This window comes from Marmota flaviventris, chromosome 1 (assembly GCF_047511675.1).
Source record: "Marmota flaviventris isolate mMarFla1 chromosome 1, mMarFla1.hap1, whole genome shotgun sequence".
NCBI lineage: Eukaryota > Metazoa > Chordata > Mammalia > Rodentia > Sciuridae > Marmota > Marmota flaviventris.
Window position 1 is genome coordinate 35,828,940 of NC_092498.1, and position 22,496 is coordinate 35,851,435.

Below are 22,496 nucleotides of genomic sequence, written 5' to 3' on the forward strand. Positions count from 1 at the left end.
AAATAATGCCTGCTGGCTCTCAGGATACTTGCCCTACTTAAAAAGTTACAATTTTAAACTAACCCTCCATCTTTATTAAAGGAGGTAGTTACTTGAATCTTACCTACTCACCCTCTTAAAAATAAAACTCATTTGCGCTATTTCTCTACTTCTTTATAGTAGGTTTGACAGAAACATACTTAAATCTGGGAGATAAACTGTGGTATATTTTATGCTAAGTGTAACATCTATTGATTTTAAAATGACACATTTATATATCAGTTGAAATAAAAAATTTAACAGATTAAAATAAGAACGTTTACCAATTCTCTTAGAGGAACCAACTCTAGAAAGTAGTTGTAGAATTGAATTGTGCTACTTCAACCCCCTTCCTCTCTAGTTTCAGTTTATATTAGTTTTGAATGACTTTGCAGGGCCCTACAAATTAATAATCTACGTGAAGTATATTAGAGGGAAACTAATCTTACTGCTAAGCAGTGTGTTGTACTATATAGTGAATGTTTGTGTTTTGGAATTTAAAAATTATTTAAAAGTAATTGTGTTATGAATGGTTTAAAAATGTTTGGTGACTTGCTTATTTTAAGTGATCACCATTAAGTCAGAAAAAATGTATTTTTAAATGTTTTTTAAAGTGCCTTTTGAAAATTTTTAAACAATGGATTTAAACAACTGCATAAAATAAATTACCATGTTCAAAATTGTTTCATCTGATTATTTTTAACCGAGATAAAAGTTGTGGGATTAATACTCTTTTATGGGTAGTTTTGGGGTTTTTTTCTGTCTAAGGTTTTCAGTTTGAAAAACCTTTCATGTTTTTTCTGCAATATAGATTATTTAAGGTAACAAAATATTCCACTGTAACTTAGGATAATTTTCCTTAAAAAAATTAGAATACCTTCTGTATAGTTCAGGTGAGAAAGAGATGGAGAGAGGGGGCTAGGGAGGGAGGGGGGATAGGGGTGGGGGAAGAGAGAGAAAGAGAGAGAGTGTGAGTGTGTGTGTGTGTGTGTGTGTGTGTGTGTAGATGGAAGACAGATTACTTTTCTATTTGGTATATTTTCATTTGTCATGTACTCTAAGAAATTCATTGAACAGATGATTGTACCTAAAAGCAACTGCTAGAAGTATAGTGGTAAGCAAGACATACAAGATCCCTGTTTTTACAGAGCCTTAGAGTTGGAAAACAAACAAGTCAATAGAAGAGTGAACAAGATACATCAGAAAATATTAGGAAAATAAAATTATATAATAGAGCAGTTTTCTGGATGGGACCTCAAGGAAGACCTCTGAGAAAGTAATATTTGAGCTGAAACCTGAATGATGGACATTTTGTATATTTCAAAAGTTCCATATCTGTCAAATTCTTTGCTGCTAGAATGTTTGCTTATTCATGCTTTGGGCATATCACGAAGGCTCACTGAAGTAAGATCTGTAGGAAAAAAAAAAAAAAAAAACCCTTGGTATTTTTAGGCATATTTCATCCAGAGCTCAAGTCTATTGATATTAAATTTGTCTGATTTCAGGGTATGAAAAAAATTTACTGAGTATTATTCCTAGGCAAACTGTTAACAGTGTCCATAATGCTCTTGAGTCTTGCCTATCTTCCTCAATTTTCAGTAACCTGCTACCCAGTATGTTCATATTTAACACACACAAGATATACATTGTTATTTGGATTAGGCAGCTTTAGAAGAGCTAAGGAGATAAATACTACTTCGTGTGACTTTAGTAGCAGAATTATATGAAATAATATATTATCTTTTCCAATGATCTGTATTTAGTTGTGCAAGTAGATTTATTTACCTAAATACATACAGATTTCACTACCTATTTTATTTTTCCCAAAAGTATAATCTCAGGACTGGGGAGAAAAGAGGATTATTGCTGAATTTATCTTCTTGCTAAAGGAAAGGGACTACCTCAAATTTTTCATCAGATCTAATGATGCTGATAATAAAGATTGTCCAAGAGAAATTCCTTGAATAGTTCGTTGAGTGAGCATTTAATAACTAAAATTAAGTTCAGCATCATTGGTATTCTTCAGATCTGGAAATATTAGTAAAATATGACTGAAACTTGTTTTGCCATGAGTTTGGTTTATTAATGGATTTAGTATTGCTGCCTAGAATTTTACTGTTCTTAAAACTGTCTATATTGCATTATTTCTTTTGCCAAAAGAACAACCAGTTTGTGCTAATACTTCTTGTATTGTTATTTTTCTAGCAATGAAAATTTGTTCAAGGACATTAATACACTTTCTCATACATGTTGTCCCTATTATATAGTGTAGTTGAATCCCGAAGCTTACTTTGCAGTAACAAAATACTCACTGTCTTTATGAAATTCAGTTCTAAAATGTCAACTGTTGAATATCACTTTCCACTAATTTCATTGTCATTTTTAGATTGTGGAGAGGTGATGATGAAATCCTGAAAGTTGTTTGTAAGGGAATGATTCAGCTTTTACTTGAGTTCTACATAAGGCTGTCTTTTTTTGTTTTTATACTGTTTAGTAGGATGGAAAACAAGGGACAGAAAAACATGGTTATAGTTGTATTTTAATACTTAGACTTTAAAATATTAAAACTTTCTCATGCTGGTTAGGCTTATATAATAAGCAACTTTATTCAAGGTAACTCTGTTTAGAACAATTAGCCTCAGATATTATTTCTGGCTTATAAAGTAATTTTTATAAATCTGCTTGCCCAATTGAATTTCTCCTCCCTTTGCATTTGAATCTTTGGCTCTTTGAACCTTCCCCCTACTCCTTGTGTTTTCTCCCCCTGCCTTTTTTTCTCATTGGCAACAGATCTTTAGTTTCCTACAATTTTTATTATTCCCATTTTCCACTGGTAGATAAGTTCAAAAAAATCTATGCAGTTTCAAAAACATAAGTTTCCTCTTACTAATTTAAGCAACTTTTCTAGAAGCCACTGAAAAGAGAAGAAAAAGATGGGACTCAGAGAATACATGCTAACACATGCTATCTAGAACCTACCCAGTGAAAATATAGGTGCTTGCTTGAGAACCAGTGAGAATCAGGTCCAACTTTTATTACCCCCAACTGATGTGATCTCTGGCAAAAGTGGTGCCTGAGATTTTTCAATGACACTTATAGAGTTTAGGAAGAGAATTACAAGTTGTTGTTTTTTTTTTTTCCCCCCACCTATTTGAAACAATGAGGCTGACTATTCTCATTTGCTTCAGGTGAGGTTAAGTCACAGTGTGTTACATAGGTGAGAGTTATGTAATGCAGGGATAGTTGTCATAGAAAGGTAGCATCTCTTATAATTGCCAGCCAGAACTTCTGGTCCTGCTAGTGTGGGAAACAGTTGTTGCCCAGTTGAAAGAAAGCACAGCTTCTTCAGATTGAAATGGTCGGGGGATATGTGAGAGGCACTAAGCTTTTCTTCCTAGTTGTACAACATGCAGTGTTAACAATGGGATGAGGTACAGAGAGTTCATTAGGGAGGGTAACCAGCATTGAGGCCTTCAAGCATTTAAAAATAGATTCAAAAATCCTAATTTTAGCCTACAGATTGATGACCTCAAGGAAATATACATTCATTTATTGGTTTGGATCCATTTCTTTCTAATTAGATAGCAAATTCTTACCTTGTTAAATATGAAATCAATAGTGGCCTAGGAACTGAAATGACTGGTCCTCTAACATCATAGTTAATTAGGTTTCTAATCTTGATGATTTTCAGAACTGACAAACGATAACCAGAAAAAGAATGGAAAGTATATTTCATAGAATGAAACATCTCTTAGGAAAAAATATAAAAAATATTTTTACAAGCCAGGCGCATGGCGCATGCCTATAATCCCAGTTGCTCAAGAGGCTGAGATGAGAGGATTGCGAGTACAAAGCCAGCCTCAGCAACCCAGTGAGACCCTGTCTCTAAATAAAATAGAAAATAGGGCTGGGGATGTGGCTCAGTGGTTGAGTGCCCCTGAGTTCAATTCCTGGTACCCCCTCCACCCCCACAAAAAAAAATTATTTATTTATTTATACATTCTCTCCATGTCTTAGTTTGGAGAGAGAAACATCTTTGTAGATTTGTTTCAGTATTAAAATGGTCCTCTCAGAAACGTTCATTTCCACCTTTTGAATGAAGTATGTATTCTTCAGGTGGCATGACCTTCCACCTTCTGACCCCCTAGGATGTAATTCCCCTTTAGTTTATTGCTACTTACTACCCAAAAGCTCAACTACAGGCAAATTTAATTTCTAATCAACATTTAACCAATAATTGAGTGGCGAATGACTTTTGGTGCTTTCAAGGAATTCACCTTCTGTATACTCAGGCAATGTGCTAATTAGTTTGTATTGCATTATCTTTAATCTTTAACTATAGTCCTGGTGGGCAGGCACCACTATCCCATTTTGTAGATGATGAAATGAATTTACTAAGACTATTTGGGTGCAGAATCAGCATTTCAGTACATAAATGAATTAGGAATTTAAGATAGTAGTAATTAAGTAATTAAGAACAGTCCTATGTGTACTATAAGGATTAACAATGGAAAGAGAACTTTCCCTAAACATGTCTTCCCTTTTTACTAGTGTTTTTGTTTTTGTTTACAAATCCTTTTTTTTTTCCCTATGGCAGTGGAGATTTAACACAGAGTCGCATTAATCCCGAGTTACATGCTCAGATTTTTTTGTTGTTCTGATTAGTTATACATAATAGCAGAATGCCTTTTTTCATTTTTTTAAATTAATTTTTAAATTTGTTTTGATTAGTTATGACACATTGTACACAAATGGAGCACAACTTATTTCTCTGGCTGTACATGATGCAGAGTCACAATGGTCATACAATCATACATGTACATAGTAGAATGAGATGGACATTATTACCCTATCTTTCCCACCATCACAGCACCCCCTCCTCTTATCTCACTCCCCTCTGCCCAATCCAAAGTTCCTCCATTTTTCCCTAGCCCCCCATTATGGATCAGCATCCTCATATCAGAGAAAACATTTGGCCTTTGTTTTTTTTGGAATTGGCTTATTTCTCCTAGCATGATAATCTCCAGCTCCATCCATTTACCTGCAAATACCATACCATAATTTCATTCTTTAAAGCTAAGTAATATTTCATTGTGTATTATGCACCACATTTTCTTTATCCATTCATCTGTTGAAGGGCATCTAGGTTCATTCCATAGTTTAGCTATTGTGAATTGAGCTGCTATAAACATCGATGTGGCTGCATCACTGTAGTATGCTGATTTTAAGTCCTTTGGATATAAACTGAGGAGTCGGATAGCTGGGTCAAATGGTAGTTCCGTTCCAAGTTTTTTAAGGAATATCCATAATGGTTTCCATAGTAGTTTCACCAATTTGAGGTTCCCATCAGCAATGTATGAATGTACCTTTTCCCCCACATCCTCGCCATCATTTATTGCTACTTATAGTCTTGATAATTGCCATTCTGACTGGAGTGAGATTGCCAGTATTTTTTGTTTTGTTTTTAATATTTATTTTTTAGTTGTATTTGGACACAATACCTTTATTTTATTTATTTTTATGTGGTGCTGAGGATCAAACCCAGGGCCTCACACGCACTAGGCGAGCACTGTACCACTGAGCCACAACCCCAGCCTGATGCCAGTGTTTATTTTTTAAATTTATTTATTTATTTTTTATTTGTTTTAAATAGTTATACATGAAAGTACAATAATCTTGACATATCATACTTTTGAATCAGATGGGAGATAATTTCTCATTTGCCAGTGTTTTTTAAACCCCAATTAATTTCTTCTACCCAATGACTTCATGTCCTGCTACCCTGTCAGGATCTTACTTAGTAAAAATGACCTCTTCAATGAAGCAGTCCTAGCTCTCCATAGTCAGAAGTGTTTTCTTCCTTCTCTATTATGCTCTGTAGCACTGTTCAAATATTCCAGTGGTGTATGAACAGATTACTAGCTTTTTATCCTCTTTGATTTCATGGGCATATGTATACATTTGTGCTTATGTCCATCATGTTTTTGATATATATATATATATATATATATATATATATATATATATATATATATATATATATATATATAAGAGATGGATAAATTAGTGCTTACATATTGAAGGTACATGTTTTAAAAAGTTTTTTTTACTAACAATGTATGCAAAAATTTTCAAACAAAGTTCTGTGGAGTTTTAGTTTGTATCTTAATCACTCATTGCAAATTGTCTTAGAGTGTACTGTGTATTACACAGATTTTAGCCTCTCCTGGAGTGGTTTCTTTTACCCATATATTTGCATATCCTGAAGTGCCTTTTAATAGATGAATTCTAAAATAATGTTCTTTCTATAGAACCCCAGAATGCAAAAGAAAAAATCCTTTTGTAGGAATATGATTGCAAATAATTGAACAGAAATAACCCACAAGTTGAATGAGAAATAAAGTTTTCATTGGTACATTAGGTATTGAACCTTCTGAATTCCTAATTTGATAATAGTTGAACATCTTGAATATGTACTACAAGACAGGTTTCTTTTAGGTGGCAGTAGCTTTCTCTACTGAATGCCTAAGTTAGAGGTGATAATGAAGAATCTCAAATGTTACTAAAATCAGAACTGATTATTTTGTTAACCTGAAGCATATAAGAAAGGGGAGGTAAAAGAAACAGATCTTATACAGAAAGAGAGTAGGAGTCAACAGAATCTTATTGAAAAGGGCCACCAAGTTGTCAGAATCAAGAGGTGAAGGTTAAAAAACCATATCCACTTTTTAAATATTCAAAATGTATTCCCCCTTTGTGATAATTTTCTTCAAAACATACAGAAAAGCAAAAGTCAGAAAATTTATCCAAAATTAAGCTTCTTATGTCTATTTATTCCTGATTTTTTGATAGACCAATGTTAACTCAATTGAGAAGATCCATTACAAGTTTAGACATTCTTTCACTAAAGTACAAAGATTAAAAATATTCCAAGCCCCAATCCCCAAAACTAATCCCGGATATCTAACTATACATAATTACAAATATAATAGTAAGCTAAATATGTAGTAAATGCTAATTTTAATATTATAAATATTCTTTTAAATATAGTTGTTCTTGAGCTTGGCCAGAATCTGCAGATTGACCCAGATTGGGAAAAAATGTCATCTAAGCAACAATAAAGTCACCATTCTCTTCGAATGGAAGACAGAGGGAGGAAGAAAGACTGGATTTAAGCTTCTCTATAGCAAAATCTACCAAATTCTCAGAGGGATACAAAAACAAAAGCCAACTGGATTTTAAATATAAAGGCAAGTGAGGAAAGTCAGGTAACTTGACGTTGGTGAATACTTCTTGAAAAATCTAGAGACAATTGGGAAGAGGACTGGTAGTGATTATTTGATTATAATAAATAAGATAAAAATAAATAAAAGTATTATGTCTATCTACAACTAAATGTAAGCATACATATATAACATATATATATATATATATAACACCATATATACAATTACCCAGAGTGATTACCTCTGGTGTGTAGTACTAGAATGGGGAGGAGATTTGCTCTTCATTGTATTGTATTTTTAACTTTTAAAAATCATGTTTATGTGTTTTCATAAGTAAGGAGTTAAAGCAGCGGGTTGGGAGAAGTTACTGACCCTAGCTCATTAGGATTTTTAGTACCAGGGTAAAGAATGACCACAGATACACTTAAGCAGCATTTCAGTTAAGCAGGTGTGTACACATGAACAGGAAGGATCTCAAAGCCGACATGGGAATTACTTTCTTCAATAGAGTGTATAAAGACTACTGAATTGGTTGGTAATAATAGATGAGGGGAATGTTCTCCATGAAGAGCACATTTCACCATGAGAAATAGTTGACCCATACCAAACCGCCAGCAGCCCCATCTTGACCCATTTTAGCACCCTTCCTTCCACTACTTCAAGGACAAAGTCTACTCAGTAGTTATTCTCCAAGCCTTAGCATCTACTTTATTTTCATATCTTCCTTGAATCACACCTCTTCAGGCTTGTCGTCTTTTATCTTTCATGGAGATAGAGGATAATGAGTGAGCTCTTTGCCACATAATCTGCCAGTTTCTAGAGCTTAAGGATGTTTAAACCCCTTGTTTTAAAGATAACAGAAGCAAGTCCAGAAATGAATTTGCCAAGATAACACAATTAATGCCAGATCTCACAACATAACTCAATTCTCCTGACTCCCAGGTCAGTGGCCTTGGCACCAAATCACAATTTTTATTTTTTCAAAAAAACCTGAGCTATATACTTTTTACTGATAAATAAAACTCAAAATGTATCTATTCTCTGCATTTTCCTATCATTTGCAAATAGGTATGGTAATGGTGTCTCAGCACTATATCAGGCTATCTACTTAGATTTTCTCTACTCATTTTGAAAGTACTACAATATAAATATTAGTTGAATCAATTTGTTAATAGAAAATGGAAGTTCAAGGAGGTTGTAGCAGTTTGAACTCCAAATGTAGCATAGACCCAGAACTCAAAACGTGAACTTATCTGAAAATAGGAACTTTTTCACCAACATAATTGGGTAAGGACCTCATGATGAAATCATCTTGAATTTAGGTGTGAATCCAATGTTAGTTGTCTTTATAAGGGAAAGGAGAAAGGGATTTAACACAGAGAAGGACTCAGAAAAGACCATAGGAAGAAGATGATTGGGGTTAAGCTAGCACAAGTCAAGGAGTGCCAAGAGCCACCAAAAGCTGGAAGAATTCTTCCTTCTAACCTTTGGACAGTATGGCCCTACCAACACCTGATTTCACTTTATGGATTTCAGAACTATAAGAGAATAAGTTTTATATATATATATATATATATATATATATAATGCTTTTATTTTATTTATTTATTTTTAGGTGGTGCTGAGGATAGAACCCAGGGCCTTGCACATGCTAGGTGAGTGCTCTACCACTGAGCCACAACCCAGCCCAAGTTTCTCTTATGTTAAGCCACAAAGTTTGTGGGGTTTTTTAAATTTTTATTTTTTATAGCAGCCCAAAGAAATAGTATAATGCTTATTATGACAGAGCTGGAAAAGGACCATGAGGAAATTCAACTTTTGAGGGTTCTGACACCAGAGCTCTTGGGAACTATAAAGAACGTGGAGAGGATTCTGTTCAGTCTGAAAATCCCATTTCACTGTGCTAGTCTGTGTCTGTCCTTTCAATTGTAGATTAAATGCCATTTCCTTTCCAGAAGCATCTTCTGAGTTAGGTTCTCCCGCTCTAGACTTTTCTTTTCAGCACTTAGCACTTTTTTTGTTGTTGTTTAACGCAGTTGCTTTATAAATTGTCTAGGGTGGCTGTGATGCATTATGAGACAGGGATCATGTGGATTTGGTTTCCTATTTTGCCTGGGTCAAAATAGGAATTTTATATTTTAGAACAGAGAAATGGTGAGCACCCTGTCACTACAAAGAGAAGTTCTCAGGCTAACACATATCCCTCACCATACTTAAGGAAACCTCAAAACAAAACACTATTCTTGTGGATGCAGAGTGACCCCTCAACAGGGTTTTTGTTTAAGAAAATGTTGGTTTGAGCTTTTACATATGCCATCAAGCAAAAAGCCTGGCATTTATCTTAGGAGAATATAGGCCCAAAAAGGACAGAACAAAATCTTCTTTGTGAATAGAAGATTTTGTTCCTTTGGTGTTAGAAAAGTTGGGCTTCCATTTCTCTACAGTGACCATTCCAACTCCAAGGCACTTTTTCTTTCTACATTGGCAAAACACATGCAGAGTGTTTGGTTAAATTGGTATTGAACACTGGTTAGGAGAGAACAGTATGTACAGATAGTCTTTAATTTTCAAGTCACAAATTTCATATCCAATTAGAAGAAATTTCTAAAATCCAAAATAGCAACAGCTCTTATTTCCTCCAGTCATTAATTCAATGATGGATTCATTAATTTACCCATTCAACATGAACTTTTAATGGACACATCTGGTCTGTCAAACATAGAAGAAAAAAAGAGAACTGAGTCTGTGGCAAAGCTTTTGTGAGGGCCCTTACATTCTGTTTGGGGTTGACATGTGAGTGAACAAACAGCCTCACTACAAAGTGATAGAGGCATTTACAAAGAGCTATATATAGCAGGACTGTGCGTGAAGGGAGGGTTGAGGGATCTGGAAAGTTCCAAAGAGATGGTGGCATTTGAACTAGATATTAAAGAATGAATTGCAATTTCAATTTCATGAGAAAGTGAAGATATATTTGCAACAGGTAAAATGCATTCTTCTGATACAGAATAATTTCTTTCCCAAGTGAAATCAATGTGTCATTTTTCCCTTAGGCCTGAAATAATTTTCTTTCATTGGCATATTTTTTGGTTGATTTCTCAGTAACTCTAGAATTCCTGAAGTTGCCTTCCTTACATTTTAAACAACTACATTCAAGTAGGGTGTTATTACATTGTTTAGGAATAATATTGTCCTATTAATTTTTTTAGTTTTCACTTAATATGAAGGCATTATATTCATTACTAAAGTAGATGAATGGTATAAAATGAAAAGCAATATTCCCCCATTCTCTCTGCCAAACAGTCCTTTTCATCCAAACTTAAACAGGTATATCCTCTGGGGGAAAAAAGTATTTATATTTTTTAATTTTCAAACTATACACATCATTGTTTTGAGTCTAAATCTGTTCAATAACTTGGACTTTATTCTTTTTAGATCTCTGTATGGGTATGGCATGATTTATTTAACCATTTGTTTATGGACAATTGAGCCCGATTAGAGACTCCTATTGCATCCATTATTACACTGAACATCCTTGAAATGGTTATGTGGGTAGAGCCATAGGATATTTTTTTGGCAGGGGAATTGCTGCTGGATCAAAGAATTTAAATATTTATAGGTATTGCCAAATTGTCTTCTAATTGACAGACTATGTTTCCCACCATTTTAAAACCAAAATTATCAAGCTTTTTAATGTTTATTATATCACTGTATTAACATCTGATGTTTATATGATTCAAACTCAAAGTTTGTGTAATTTTTTATTTTTACAAACTCTGTAAATACTGGCCCATTTCATTTTCATACACACACACACGTATATAGAGAGAATTATTGAAAATGTTTCCTAACTTTTAAAAATTTATTCATACAAATATATTAGTCTTTCCTTAGAGATATTGAATATTGTATTTCTCCCAAGTTTATAAACAAATTATTGTTTTCCTCCATTACTCTTATGAGTTTCATTTTTTTTAATATTACAATTTTGATTCCCTCCAGAATTTCTTATATGAATTAACACAGGAAAATAATTTTGAAGTGGCTACCCAATTGTCCCAAAAGACTTTAATAATTCATTTTCAACACTGATTGTAAGTCACCCGTATCATATATGAAACATCAATTTATATGTGAACTCTGTTCTGGTCTGCTCATCTGCCTATTTTTTGTGTACTCCATTGCTTTAATGATTTTAGGTGAGGTACTTACTGAAACATGACTCTGCTACATACCATGGCATTATCCCTTGAACCCCTTCCAGCATTGCTGCTATAAATAGCCATCTTTAAAATGTTGCCTGGTTATTCCTGAGAGGTTCCTTAGGTACAGTATCATATCTTCCCAATCTGGAGTCCCTCCAACCCAACTCCTCCAGGGCATTCACTGTCATGACATAGCTGCTCCAGTGGGCACTGCCATCTTCTAGTGGCGACTTCCCTCCTACCATCATGTGTAGCCTTGGGGTAAAGTCTTGTCTTACTCTTATTACACAGCAGAGATCAGACTTCCCTGACTGTTCCAGAGTAATGGAAGGAAGAATTCAGAGAAATCATTTATGAGAGCCACCAAGCTCCAGCAGGATCCTCACTCCACACCATGTTGGTCCCCCGCCTTCTTTGCCACCTGTACCCAAGACACCAGAGGTAGCTTGACCACCCCTACTTCAAGCATTCCAGGTACTACTCCATCTTTAGAATCTAAGCCCAATGGATGTCTGTACTAAGAGAAATGAGGATTTCCACTCACCCTAATCTAATACTCTCGATAATACCCCTATTCCTCCTGGAGAACTGGCTTGTTCCCCAGCTGATGGTAAAAACATTTGCTCTCTTCTGAGAAGTACGGTCTGGAGTTTGGAAGTTTGGTCCCCATAAGAAAAATCTCCCAATGATCTGATATTAAAATATCTGAAATTAAGATCTGATATTAAGAAGCTTTCACAAAGCCTGCCTTGTTTATACATGTGATGGCAAAAACAGCCAACCCCAGATCAGGCTGTGCCAAGCTAGATTCTGTTCCTGCTTCGCCTCACTGCATTAAGGGTTTCAAACATATCCTAGGCCCCAGCCCTGCCATGGTCAGCTGATTACACTAATCAGCCTTGAAACATAGCAGAATGGTACTTTGATACTTCCTTCATACCACATTCCTATTTTAAATCAGCTGTTTTTACATTAGATTTCAATCTCTTTAAAATATCAATTTTGGAAGTGGAAGGGTCAAAGAGTTGGGAAGATAATAAGTGATTTCTGTATTTTCTAAAGGAGCCTATCATCATGTGACCAGCTATTTCTAAAGTAAACTATTTTATCTATCTGAAAGTCACAATCTTTACCAGGTTATCCCTTTTATTCCATGTCTTATTGTATTTAGATCTGCTCAGGCTACTTGGACAAATCCTCCAACAAATTTGCCAAATGGAAAACTAGCATCGAAGTGTGGAGTGAGAACAAGTAACATAGAAAGGAGCAGAGAAATGTCACCCGAATTAAGTTTCAAAACACATCAGGATCCAGTCTTCTCTGTACTTGAACAATACAGACTTAGAAGGTGAGTAGGGATAAAAATCTGCTGCATCTCATAAATCTTAAGGAAGGATTATTTGGTAAGCAGTAGAAATTTGGGGTTTTTTTTTTTTTTTTTTTTTGCCTCTTATTAATTTTGTAGTCTTTACAAATCCTAAGTTTGCTCTTTGATTACACCATGTCATTGCCTAGAAACTCAAAGGGAAGTGAATGAAGGAAAGAGGATCTGTGAAAACGTGAGCCTGTGACTTTACCCTGCAGCCCACTTGTTAGCATCAGGGTGATTATTTTTAAACAAAGTTAAGAAAGTAGGGATTTCCTTTGAACTGACAGTGTTTTTTGTTTTTTGTTTTTCCCCAGTAGTTGTTTTTCCCCAACTACCATCCTGTATTATATGGCAGGATGGTAGTTGTTTTCTCTCTGAAGAGTTAAAAGCTAGTTTCACCCTATGGCACGGTGTGTTAAAATCAGATATTGTCAGAGTCACTTCCTCTTTCACTTCTGCAACAAGTAATTCTATCCAAGATGCAACCCAACCTATCCTAAACACACAAGTCAGCAAACAGTTGATTTATTTTGCTAGCTTTAATATGTCAAAAACCCCAGGAGGCTGGGGTATGGTAATATAGACATCAAATCCCCCAATTCCTTAAGAACCACTTAGTCAATGACCTCTTTTGCATGGGAAAGAACATCAGAAACAATGTGACAGGTAAGGATCAGGCTTCTAGAGCCAGGGATGATTGTTACTAACTCTTGACTTTTTCTGACAACATTTCAGAACTCTTTTAGGAATACTAGCTTCCCCAAGGGCATCACTATTCATTTAGGTTTGGAGAAGGGGTATGCATCTGAAGGGAACATAGCTCAGTGACTTGATTTTCCACCTCACTACAAGGTACATAGCATCATTTATTTATTTAGTCTTTGGTTACCTTGACTCAAGGCTAAAATACTAAAGAGTAACTTTTCAGTTATATATTGTGGTCCCTACAACTTCCTTCCCACTGGATAAAATGTAGCTGTGGGTCCATTTGAGCTTGCTCTAAACATGTGAGGAATTGTATTTAATAGGGATTGCATTAAATCTGTATAGAACTTTTGGTAGTATGTCCATTTTGACACTATTAATTCTGCCATTCCAAGAACATGAGAGATCTTTCCGTCTTCTAAGGTCTTCTTCAATGTCTTTCTTTAGTTTTCTGAAGTTTTCACTGTAGAAGTCTTTTACCTCTTTTGTTAGATTGATTCCCAAATTTCCCCCAACCCCAGATACTATGTTTGTGAGAACAAACACAATATCTTTCTGCAACAAGAAGAGGATCTCTGATATGAAGGAAGGACTAGCTAGTCTGAGGGTGGTGGTGAGGAGCTAAGTGAAGCACAGGCAGTAAACTATGCTTGAGAGGAGAAGCAACTTTCTTCCAAGTGTTCCTGAAGTCAAGCCTTTACCTAAGGTGTATTTATTTCAAGTGTTTCTCATTAACCAGTTTCCCCCTCATACACAGTTTCCCCCTACTCTTCAAATCCAGTTCTTATATTCATATCAGTTACTGTTTTTTGCCCCTAGTTACTTTGTTGGTCTTTGGTTGCAAAGAGAAAAAGATACAGTCTCACCGCCAGGAGCTCACTGTTTAGAGAGGACTCCTCCAACTCAAGCATTAGGAGGCATGACATGCATCAAACATGTCAAACCAAAATGAGCACTTAGGAACAAGTGCTTACAAGTGAAGAGCAACTCAAGGATGACAAATGCCTATTTACTTAAAGCCCTGCGAGGTGATCTCTCCAGAGCAAATGAAATTGCCTTTTGGAAGCCAAGATTTTCATGAGATTAGAGTTTCAGGGAGGTCACCCAGTGATTTCTATAACAAAAAGTTTTGTTGGTAGCTTGTATCCACTATTAACCTTATCTATTGAGTTTGGTTCTTCATTTATCTAATTTTTAATTCTAGAATTTTCATTTTATTTTTTCATTGGTGCATTATAGTTGTACATAATAATGTGATCTGTATTACATATTTATACATGCACAAAATATAATGTGCCAATATCATTCCTTGGTATTTCACATTTTCCTCCCCTCCTCTTATCCCTTGGTCCCTTTCCTCTACTCATTTTTAAAAAGTAATTCCTAGGTTTCCGGCAATATTCTCAATCTTCATTTCCTTCAACATATTAAGCATAATCATAGTAGTATCCATGTTGATAACTCCATTATTTGGATTGCCTTTCATTCTAGATATACTGTTATTCATTTATGTTTTCTTGTTTTATTATTTTGGATTGAATGCCATCTTTGGAAGGTACATCATACTTCTCAGTAGCCTTATGAGTAGGAAGAATGAATCCATTTCTCACCTTATGGAAACCATGACATCTGTTCTACCCAAGTCCTCCAGTGGCAATGGCATTTACAAAATTGACAAACCAAGAACCCCATTCACTTTCTGTGACTGACTTCTTAGCAAAGTTATAGGGTTCAACAAAGAATTGTTCTCAGAGAACCAAACTAAGTCCCACCTTAATTCCTGCAATGTGTAGAACGCCCACATTATATTAAATAGTAATCAACCCAATAAAATCATTTCATTTTAGACAATCAGGGATGAGCAAACCTATGTGATCTTAGAAGGGAGGATAAATTTATACTTAATCCCTTAGCTATTCTACTTCAATGTGGCTTCAAACTTAATAACTTAATTACAAGTACTGAGAAAATTCTTTTGCATTTTTTCAGCACTGTTGAGTCTTAGAAGCAAGCTAACTAAACATGCCTTACAGATCTAAATTCATTAAAAGCTATATTTGTGAGAAACCTTAGAGTCTTTATTTAAATAGAAAATCCTAAGGTATCTTCTAGACAGATATCATTCCAGTTTCTAAAGTCTTAAAATATGGACTAGGTTATAGATGTACAGATGTACATAAATATATCTGAACATAAACATATTTACAGAAAGACAGACAGACCCCAGCTTTGAGCTTTTCTTGCTTAGAGCTCAAGCCTTAAGTTTATAGATCTAAGAATTCCCTGGAACAATTAATGTACTGGGACATCCTCATATTATCAATAGGATTGTGGCATACAGCATGTAGAACATTAGCACATATATTGTCAATATGCTAATTTTTATTTTGAATATTAAAGTCATGTGTCTGATATGATTTCAGGTTTGATAACAAAGTAAACTGTAATAGTCCTATTTACCAACTCATTCAACACACTGGTCTTGATCTTAGATTTGGGAAATGAATTCAGAACAATAAATAAAATTGTTAGTTGGAACTTTATGAGCATTGTATTTAATGATTTCCAGGAGGCAACCTTCATGAAGAATAAAAACACAGAATTGGGAAAAGGTTAAATTACATATTTAGTTGAAAATTGGATGACAGAGGACAAGAATTACTTTGCATTCCACTTTATATATTCCTCAGAGGTTTGCAGAGAATAGGTCATCCATAAATATTTTTCAACTCAAAGGATCTCAGACCATTACTTAAAATGTATATTGTAACATACCCATGTGCTTTAGATCCAATCCAAGGGGTCTGAGCTGAATTTACCTTTGAAGGCTCCTCCAGCCCTAAAGCTAATCATCCTGTTATGCCAGGAATCATCTGCTGTGCCAGTGACAGTCTAGAATCCTGGGTGGCAGATGTCTGGAGTGGAGCTGGAGAATCTGAATTTTAAAAATCATTCCAGATTATTCTACCATATATCGTATAAAACCTTGCTTTAAAACCACTGAATTATTTACATACTCTGCTTCCAGTGATTGTTTAAAATGTAGCCATTCATATAGTATTTATGACTTAAAAGAATAATTTTTCACCCCTGATAATTCCCTCTTTCTCTATATTTCACATTTTAAAGAATCTTAAAGCCAATTTTTTAACCAAAATGTACCACTGGAAACCAGAACCTTCCCTTCACCTACAGCTGACTTTAATTTCTGACATTTAAGAGCACTTTATGTCCTGCTTAATGTTGGGCTAAAAAGCACTTTTTTTTTAAACTATCCGAATTTCTATGAAAACCAAGGTTATCAGACCAGGACGTATCTATAGAATTGTATTTTAAGATATGAAATAGATATGTATACAAGTCTCAAGGAGTATGATGATTTCCTTGAATTATTTTTTAAAAGGTGGTGGAACATTATTAAATATTACCAATTTGAACTTTGAAATAGTGCCATTATTTTCTAAATGCCATAGCTTAGGTATCTATATATGATCGACAATTTACCCCTCATCTCAGCTGTGCCAAATCATGATACATCTAGCACATTATATGTATTTATGACCTCTGAAATTTTCACCTTTCCAATATTTCCTTTTAAAACTCTTGGGAATGAAATTAAGATCTTAAAAAAAATTGAAGCTCATATCGAGATTTTAAAATCCCAAACTGTACTTTTGAATCATATTTTAATCTGCTAATTCATTTGCCTTTTCTCAAATTCAACTCAAAAAAACACACATGTGCATCTAAATACAGAGATGCACCTACTGTAAAGGCCTCTGGCAAACTATCTCAGATGGGACCTCAGAATCTGTTGCCAGCCAAAGGTGAGTGTGCAGGAGGTTGTGGTAAATGCCACTGGGTTAACACCCACATGGAGGTCAAGGGAGCAGGATTGGGCGGAGGCAGGTGTTGAATTGAGAAGCAAATGTAACAAAGGCCTAAGTCACTAACCTAGAGAAAGGCTAATGCTTGGATAGTCCTTCATTTTTACTTTGCTTGAAGTAAGGCTTAGTGACCTTTATAGCCGAACGTTTACCTGTCATTGGAGGAAGCCTACCCATGAAGGGGCCATGAACTTGGACAGGATAACTCTCAGAGGCCAATTTCCCTTCCAGACAAGTGCTCAGATAAGAACCCAACACTTTTAGCAGCTGAAGAATGAGAGCCTCAAACTTGAAGAGTGTCTGGATCCCATACCACGGTGTCTACTGTAGAATCACAGTTAAAAAAAAAAAAAAAAGTGGCCATGAAAATTGTCTTCAGACCCGTAGTTGTTTTGACTTTTCAAGATTATTCTAGACACTCCCACTACCAGTACATCTCTTTATAAAGCTTTGATTTAAAATACTTAAATTTTCCCCAGTTTGAAAATTAAAACTAAAACTAAAACAATGCTGGCCTAGGAATTTTCAAAAAATGCTCTGGACAACCTTAAGGTGTGGCTTGCTCCAAAAGAGTAAATTCAGATTGTCTACATGGAGTCAGGCTTCTGGGAAAAGTAGGATTGAGTTAAGGAAAGAGGGAGTGGCTGGCTGCCTGCTCTCTGGTGTGATTGGAATGGTCATAGAAAGATTCTTCAGGATCATCTATCCCGAAATCCTTTTCATTCCTAATTCTGAAACCCTGTGGTGCCTGCTTATGTCATTCACCTGGCTCTTGGATTAAACTGTTCCTTCTTACTCATTATCATTTTGTGTCCAACTGAAATCCCTAGGCTTGAATACCTGATGCCTTCAGCCCCTCCAGGTCAGGCCAGCTCACAATCTGGAGGAACCACATTCCTCCACATCCATGGTCAGAGCACATAGGCAAAGCCGGCTTTATTCCCCATCGAGCCCTGGTGTTTGCCTAGTATGGTACATAATTATACTCACACAGAGCTGCAATAAAAGATGTGATAGGTTCTCCACTTCTCTGGAGGATTGCTAAATACCAGCAATAACCAGATTGTAGGACAAATGAAAGCCACTGGGAGAAAAAGGTGAGGAAGTGGAGGGGCAGCTATAGTAGGCAGATTTTTTACAGTATTCCTCCAAATATGTTCTGTTCTAATCCCTAGAATCCTAGAACCCATGACTATGATGATACATCACTCCTATGGTTGTGCTGTTATAAAGTACAATTTACCTTAAGATAAAGAGATGATCCTGGAATATCCACACAGTTTAAAAATAGCTTTTCCAACTGGGAACAGAAGAGGAAGTCACTATTACAGCTTGAGAAGGACTTGACACACTGTTACTGCTTCAAAGATGGAAGGGATGATATAAGAAGGAAGGTGATTGGCCCCCAAGAGCAGAAAGGGGACCTCAGTTGGCATTCATCAGTGCTACAACCACAAGGGACTAAAATCAGTCAACAACCTAAATGAGCTCAGAAGTGGATTATTTACTCAAGCCTCCAGCATAGTTAACATTTTGATTTGGGCCTGTGAGACCGAGTATAGAAACTAGTCCATCCTACCAAGACCTATAACCCACAGGACTGGGATAATGAACAGTACTGTTAAAAGTTGCTAAATTGGTGGTACTTTGTTACTGCAGCAATAGAAAACTAGTACAGCAGCCAAGACAAACAAGTGTACTGTTTTGAAAAAGCAATCTCTGTAGAAGGAAGCAGAATCTGCTTCTAAAGCCATCTGGCATAAGAAGTGGGTAGACTGAGATCCAAAACTTATTGTACACCTACTACTTGCTGGCGTGAGCTATCATAGGCACCAACTTCCTCAAAAAGATTCCTAAAGCACAAGAAGTAAAATCAAGAATCAATAAATGGGATGACAGCAAACCAAAAAGCTTCTTCACAGCAAAGGAAACAGTAGAGAAACTGAAGAGAGAGCCTATAGAATGGGAGAAAAATCTTTGCTACCTGCATCTCAGATGAAGCTTTAATCTCCAAGATATATAAGAACTCAAAAAAAAAACATAAAAAATAGCCCAATCAATTAATGGGCTAAAGAATTGAACAGACACTTCACAGAAGAGGAAATATGATTGGTCAATAAACTGAAAAAAAGATCAACATCTCTAGCAGTTAGAGAAATGAAAATTAAAACTACACTGATATTCTATCTCACTCCAGTTAGAATGGCAATTATCAAGAATACAAGTAACAATATACTTTGGCAAGGATGTGGAGAACAAGGTACACTCATACATTGCTGGTGGGATTGCAAATTGGTGCAACCATTCTGGAAAGCAGTATGGAATGGAACCACCATTCAACCCAGCTATCCCACTCGTCAGCATATACCCAAAGGACTTAAAATCAGCATACTATACTGACACGGCCCCATCAATTTTTATAGCAGCTCAATTCACAATAGCTAAGCTATGGAACCAACCTAGGTACCCCCTTCAACAGATAAATGGATAAAGAAAATGTGGTATGTATACAATATGGAATACTATTCATCCATGACAATGAAATTATAGCATTTGCCCATAAATGGATGGAACTGGAGATTATCATGCTAAGTGAAATAAGCCAATCCCCAAAAAGCAAAGGCTGAATGTTCTGACATGTGGATGGTAACACACAATAAGCAGGGTGGGTATAGAAGAAAAAAAGTACTTTGGATTAGACAAAGGAATGAAGGGAAGGGAGAAGGAATGGAAATAGGAAAGACAGTAGAATGAATTAGATATTACTTTCCTAATATTCATATAAGAATATGTGACCAGTGAAACTCCACATCGTGTATAACTGCAAGAATGGGAAGTTATACTCCATGTATGTATAATATGTCAAAATACATTCTATTGCCATGTATAAATAAAAATAACAAATAAAAAATTAAAATAAAATTTACGGTTGCATGATGGGAATGCTCTGTTACACTGTGGCATGTTTGGGGTTTACCATCATGATCACATGGCTACCTGGGAGCTGTGGCTGCTGATGCCCACCATCAGAAGAGAGTATTGTACAGCACATCAGTAGCCAGGAAAAGGTCTAAATTCAAAATTTGAAAAATGTTTTTCACTGAATGCATGTCATTTTGATATCATTATATAGTCAAAAAATCATAAATTGAACCATCATAAGTTGGACCATCTCTATGTAAATCCATCCTACTGGTTCTGTTTCTCTGGAAAGCTCTGACTCAATATAATCATTCCCATCTCCTTGGAGCAAGAGGCAACCAGTGTCAGCTTTGCCCAAAAATGTATAAAAAAACACTTCCAGGAATAGGGAAATTCTGGGAAAAGTTTTTTTGTTTTTTCAAAGAAAGAGGAAGTCACACAAGGAGAACTGTCTGTGCCACTCCTTGGGCAAGGCAGTGGGAAGATGTGCTTCAGGGAGCACCAGTCACCAGTAGCCACCAAGTCATCTCTACCTGATAGGCTAACATGCCCAGAAGATAAGACAGGAAGATAAAGAAACTGTGACTCTCTGGATACAAGCCACATTCCTAGGAGAATTGTGTGAGATAACTAAATGATTGTTAGATGTTTTGTTACTTAGAGTTGAAAGAATGTCTTGCTGTACATAGTACTAATTTAGAATACAAATGGGAATTTCTATTGGTGGGGCCTAGATGATTTACTTTTTAAACAAGCACCCAGCTAAAGTCTTAAGTACTCCCATTGTAAGGTCACAAAGCTTCTTCTCCCTGGTCAATGTATCTTCCACTTTTTGGTGATATCAACAAATGGAAAGACATCTGTATTGCTCCCGTGTTACCATATTCCCCACGGATATGTTGATATTAGACATGCCATAAAATAATAAGGAATAAATCCAGAGAAAACATGCCCATAAGCTTTTTGTTGGAGAATATACACCAGATTGTAAAACCCATATTTGCAAACAAATCAGGAAATATTGGATGTGTAGACAAGAAGGAGCAACCAAAATTGCATTCATTTTTCACGTGGCTTGCATAGGACCTGCTGACAGGATAGCAGCTCTCGGGGTCTCTGAAAATGCTTACCTATATTCATTTATACAACTTTTTATAAATTTGATAATTCTGCATATCAGAACACACCTTAACATACGTGTGTGTGTGTGTGTGTGTGTGAATTTAATCTGTTTGTCCAAAATCTTTGACTTCCCACTTAGAATATCTTCTAACTTAGAGTGTCTTCATCCTAACCTTACAGTCATCTGATGTTTCCAGCTTTGGACGTGCTCCTATGCACAGAAAGCTGTGTGCAGGTTCACTGAGGAGTCACTCACCTCTCTCCTGTCCACAGCCTGCAGCACAATGCATGAACACAGTAGGGGGTGTTCACAATGTCATCTGTAGGATCCCAGAAGACAGGGGTGGTCCCTAACACTTTGGGAACTTGTGTTTTGTGAGGTTACTGGATTATAGCACCATCTCATTCCCTCAGTCAGAATCCAAAATGTTGAAAAGAAAAGTCCATTTCTAAAGATCAGGGGGTAAAACAGATCTCTCCAAGTTTACTCCAGTGTATTTTCTCCCAGGTTCATTTCACAGCATGCTTGATGTTCTCTTCTTTAAACCTACCTTGAATTCATCTGCTGCATGAGGATTAAATAGAGCAGAGAAATAACTATTTATCCTCAATAAATAATATTCTGCCATTTAAAAGGAGAAAGTAGACAATGAGTTTCTTTCATAAAATTAGAATTCGTGTTCCCTCAAATTTAGAATCTAATATTCTTCTGATGAATATAACTCTCTATTGTATGTTTTACACAGCATGACCCATGTATAGCTTTAATATGCATTCACCGGGAATGCCCAAAGCACAAGTTTTCTGACCTTTTCTTTTTCACTTCATCCTCTTTATATCCCAGTTTGATATTTTGCAGCAAAAATCAGCAGCTCATTGAGCATATGAAGAAATAAAAGTCTGTTTTCTCCAGACTCTCTGAACAGATGTTTCTTACCTTAGGGCAAGCTTTTTATAAACCGAAAAGCAAACAACAAACAAAGGACTCTAAATTCAGTTTTCTACAACTGCTCCAACATCAAAAGGGCTAATTGTTCACCTG

At 35.7% G+C, this 22,496-nt stretch overlaps 2 long non-coding RNA genes across 3 annotated transcripts in view; one reads left to right on the plus strand and one right to left on the minus strand.

The window, feature by feature from the left end:
- The window catches only part of LOC114106047 (uncharacterized), a 79,456-nt gene that overhangs the window by 31,744 nt on the left and 25,216 nt on the right, over positions 1-22,496 (minus strand). The gene's annotated exons all lie outside the window — the stretch shown is intronic.
- LOC114106048 (uncharacterized) overlaps positions 11,763-22,496 on the plus strand; it is a 41,922-nt gene continuing 31,188 nt past the window's right edge. The window contains exons 1-2 of the long non-coding RNA XR_011707622.1: positions 11,763-11,923; positions 12,621-12,797. This is a non-coding gene — a long non-coding RNA (uncharacterized lncRNA). The remainder of the gene's footprint in view (positions 11,924-12,620; positions 12,798-22,496) is intronic.